The 5184-nt window shown below is 36.1% G+C and overlaps 1 pseudogene; it reads left to right on the top strand.

Moving 5' to 3' along the window:
- Positions 1 to 1153: 1153 nt before the first annotated feature.
- Positions 1154 to 1294, top strand: LOC114229802 (small nucleolar RNA U3; annotated as a pseudogene).
- The last annotated feature ends 3890 nt before the right edge of the window (positions 1295 to 5184 follow it).

The following is a 5184-nucleotide window of genomic DNA, read 5'->3' as shown; positions in this document are numbered from 1 at the left end:
CAATCTCTGCTCAATTATCACTTCCTCAGAGAGGCTGACTGACACCTAAGACAGCAGCTCCCTTCACTCTCTTCCATCTCCCTTCGTACTCCTTACCTTACCCCTTCACTCTCTATTCCCTTATTTCAACGTTCTTTGCCTCAGAATGCCTATCCTAACTGTACATTGTTTATGAATCATCTTGATTCTATCTTATTCATTGTCTTATCCTCAATGTCTAAAAGACAACTTGACACCGAGAGGTAAATTACTATTTATTAATGAATTCATTTCCCTTTTTGGCTTAAGCCAGTTGGAATTAAATTTCTGTTACCAGAAAACACTAGATTTGACCCCAAAAAATAAATATATACTTGTTTTTGTTATTTATGTTACTTAACCACATGAAGAAGAAGAATCCTAACCCAATTATAATTCCAGTAACACACAGGGACCGTACTAGGGTATCTCTTCCAAACAGATAATACTTTATTGAATTGTAAATTGATGCATAGAACAAAATTTCTAGTATAGTAGGTCCTCAAATTACATCTTTTTGTTCAATGTCACTTCATTATAACATTAATAAGAAGCCATAGGAACTTAACTCTTGCTTACATCAATTAGCCTCTGGGAAAATTGGTTTCATTATAAATTGTTTTGCTTAAAGTCCCAGAACCTATTGATGATATTAAGTGAGAATTTACATAATTTTGGAGGAAAAATGAAACTATATAAGTGAATTCCAATTCAGAACTCTCCCCCTAATACAGTAGCTGATTACAGTTTCTCAACATAAAGTTCAAATTTTTCCAACATTTTTACTTTTGGCTTTATGATTACAAAAGAGACAGGGAGGCAGATTGTAGTTCACCACTAGTTTAAATGGGCCACTTCTATTATAATGTGATTCTCTAGGATACCAGATTGTCAAGAAACTATCATTCATTTATTCGACACATATTTAATGCCTTGGAGTTGGTGTTCAACTCATCCTAGTTTGCCTGAGACTTTCCTATTTTAGCACCGAATGCCCCACATCTTGGGAAAACTCTCAGTCAAATCCTATAATAATTACTCTTAGGATCTGGGCCTGAGCAACAGGGTCATTTACTGTGATAGAAATAACCTGGGGAGGAATCAGTAGGACAGTGTAATTAAGATTTCCTTTTTGAAGATTAGACCTTTAGGGATCATTTCTAGAGTTTGTTACTAGAGAGGTTTCTTTGAACATTGTAGAGCACCCAAAACCATGAGGAAGAAGTGTAAAAAAACAGATTTCTTTTTTGAGATGCTCACTAGATATCCGAGTAGTAGGGAATTAAAGGAATCTCAACTTGAAGACGAGGTCAGACACAGAGTTGTAAGCTTTGGACACATCATCTTATTGACAGCATTTTAAAGTTATGGAATTGACTGATATTGCCAAGGGAGTGAGCATAATAGAGGACCTATAGACAGCTCTTTTAAGGAGTTTTGTTATAAAAGAAGCTCTCAAACCAGTAGCTGCCTGAGCACACACACTGAATACCTATTATATGCGATGACCTGGATATTCTGAAAGAGGCCTCCGGTGGCGGGAAAAGTCATTTTATAAAATGTAGTAAAAGGCTCTTTCTCTTAAGGAATATCATATCCAAAGCCAGCATCTCCAATTCTAGCTTTTAATCCAATCAAGTCGCAATTTTTTTTTAATTTTATTATTTTTAACGCAAAATCAATGGTTTCTGGTTCAAAATGGTCTCTAACCAGAAAATTCAATACAACCTCAATCAACCTATCACTAAAGATACCCACAAAGGCAATTTCTTTAAAAGACTCGCCACAACTTTGGAAACCAAGGCTGTCAGAAAACATAAAAACATAAAGCGTGAGGCATTGACACTAATTATTAAGTGGGAAAAACCTTACATATTGCTTTTGCTCCCTTCTGACTTCTTACTGAAACTACAGAATAGATTTTTATTTCAGACTTAAGACCAAAAGGAAGAAAAGGAGATGAAAAAATAAAACAGCAGCACAATTTTTTTCTCAGTTGAAATGTAAATAGGAAAGAGCCAACTTACTTACCAGACAACAGCGTGCTGGATCCCAAAGCAGTTAAAGGGAAAGCTGAGAAGCAGCCCAATTTATACCATGGGCATTGACAGGTGATAATCTTAGTAAAGTAGCAGTGGCACCTGGTGCCTATGAAATGGAGGTAGAGGTGGGGCTAGAGGTGGGGCTACAAAGAAGAGCATTCACTAGGTTTGTTCAGAAGCTGTTGTGCCCCATCCCCTGCTCCATGCAGCTGATGCCTCTCCCTCTTCGGTCCTGGCAGAAGAGGGAAGATTTGTTCTCTAAAGACAGTAAATGTGTACCCTTGTCTAAATGTAAGAACTAAAAGTGTAAAAGCCTTAGATTAAAACTATATATATGGGTGTAAATCTTCATAATTTTGGATCAGACAACAATTTCTTAATATGACACCATATGCACAAGTAATAAAAATAGATAGCCCTAGCCAGCTTGGCTCAGTGGATAGAGTGTCGGCCCAAGGACTGATGGGTCTTGGGTTCGATTCCATCAAGGACACATACCTTGGTTGCAGGCTCAATCCCTGGTGCCAGTAGGGGTGCATGTGGGAGGCAACCAATTGATGTTTCTCTATTATATTAATGTTTCTCTCTCTGTCTCTCCCCCTCCCTTCCACTTGCTCCAAAAGTCAATGGAAAACTATCCTCAGATGAAGGTTAACAAAAAATCATAATAAGAAAATAATAAATTAGGCTTAAAATTCACAGGACACTATCAACAAAATAAAAAGACAACCCAACAAGTGGGAGAAAATATTGGCACATCGTATATCTGAAAAGGGTCCAGTATGAATGACATATAAAGAATGATTACAATTAAACAATATAAAGACAAATAACCCAATTTTAAAATGGGCAAAGAATTTCTTCTTCAAAGAAGATATGCAAATGGCCAATAAGCAAATGAAAAGACGCTCATCTCGATTAGTCATTAGGGAAATGCTAACCAAAACCACAATAAGATGCTCACTAGGATGGCTATTATGAAAAGAAACAACAGGAGAAATTGGAGCCCTCAAACGCTGCTGGTGGGATGCAGAGTGGTGCAGCTGCTTTGAAAACGGCTTGGCATTTATTCGAAACGTTAAGCATAAAGTTACCATATAATGCAGCAATTTCACTCCTAAGTATACAGCCAAGAGAAATGAACACATATGTACACACAAAAACTTGTACCGAGATGTTCATAATAGCATTATGTGTTATAACCAAAAGGTGGGAATACCCCACATGTCTATCAGTTGATGCATGGATAAACAGAATGTGCATATTTATACCATGGAATATTTCTCAACTATGAAAAGAAAAGATGTTCTGATACACACTCCAACATGGATGGACCTTATAACATATGCTAAGTAAAAGAAGCCACAAAATAACTATTATTGGATGATTTCATTGATATAAATATCCAGAATAAGTGAATCTATAGAGACAGAAAGATTAGAGGTTGTCGGGGCTGGGCAAAATAGGGCATTGGTGTAACTCTAATAGGTATAGGGTTTCTTTGGGAGATGATAAAAATGTTCTGGAATTCGATAAGGGTGATCAATATACAACTATATAAATATACTAAAAATCACTGAAGTGTACACTTTAAAAGAGTGAACTATATAACTTACATCTCAATAAAGCTATTACTTAAGAAAATGAAAACAAAGTTATAAAAAGAATTTTGATGAAAAAAAAATCCCCCAAATGACTAACATATTACCTGGAGGTAGATGAAGTGAAATTGTGTTAAGCTTCTCACATACATATTAGTATTTCTTTTCTGATTTTGACAGTAGAAGAAATGAAGACATAAAGATAAGATTATATAAGCCAAAGAAAAAATAACAGTATAGGAAAATACAGAAAATTTGTTCTTAAAACAGAACAAAATTAAATTTAAAAAAAAAAGAATAAAACAAATATACCAGTAGCCCCATTATATCTAAACTGTTCAATTCCTCCACCAAAGACAAAAATTCTCAAAATGGGCTAAGTCAAAACCCAACTATATGTTGTCTATCATTATAGAGACCTATAAAATCCCCCGCTCTTCAATAAAGTCTATATTATAAATAATATAGACTTTATTGAAGAGCGGGGGATTTTAAAATCTCTTTCATTTCCCTCTTTTTCTTTGTCCTATTGAGAAGTCCTCATTCTTAGAGTCATCGCAGTTTAAGAACATTGTTCACTCTAGACTTCCAGATGGGAAATTAATGTTCCTCATGATAAACACTATTGGCTGCTTAAATAATAACTGCTTCTCCTTCTTCCTCCATAACCCACCCTGATTTTGTTAAATTATCAACCAATCCAGTGCCTAGAAGAGGCCAGACCCCTCCTCCTCACCTATGGTGAGGAATCTTGATAGTTCTAAGCCAATAAATGTAACCTAGACCCTTTGTCAGTGACTGCTTTAGGGAAGAGCAAGTGACACCACTCGGGCCAAAGAGACTCAGGGAAATCCTCTGGAGACATTCTGGGGAAAGTCTGCTTTGTAAAAGTAGGTGTTCTACACCTTGAATAATATTGCTGGACTCCTCTTGCAAATACAGTTGGGGAGGAAGGTGTAGATGACAGACATATACGGAGTAACAAGAACAGAAAGAGAAGGAAAATCTGAGTACTTGATGATTTTGGACCATAAACTTAACAACTCCTAGTACGACCATATTTTTTGGATTTAAAAGATAACACAGTTTTGTTATTATTCGACCACATTTTTTAAAAACTTTCAGACAAAATCATTTTCACCAACTCATTCTTTTTCTTTTTTTAATCCTCACGTGAGGATATTTTTCTATTGATTTTTAGTGAGAGTGGAAGGGAGAGAGACAGTGAGAGAAACATTGATGTGAGAGAGATATATCAATTGGTTGCCTCCCACATGAGCCTGCAACCAAGGTACATGCCCTTGACCGGAATCAAACCCAGGACCCTTCAGTCCGCAGACACTGAGCCAAACCAGCTAAGCCCAACTCATTTTTTTACTTAATATATAAACACCCATAACTTAGGATAGTTTTATGTTTAGGTGGTAGATATCATAAGGATCCACATGAAATTGGATTTTTGGGATGCTCAAAAATGTTTGAGGTGATTGAAATAATGTAATTAGTAGTGGTGTAGAACTGGG

The sequence above is a fragment of the Eptesicus fuscus genome, chromosome 12 (assembly GCF_027574615.1).
Source record: "Eptesicus fuscus isolate TK198812 chromosome 12, DD_ASM_mEF_20220401, whole genome shotgun sequence".
Lineage (NCBI taxonomy): Eukaryota > Metazoa > Chordata > Mammalia > Chiroptera > Vespertilionidae > Eptesicus > Eptesicus fuscus.
This window is presented reverse-complemented; position numbering and strand designations above follow the sequence as displayed.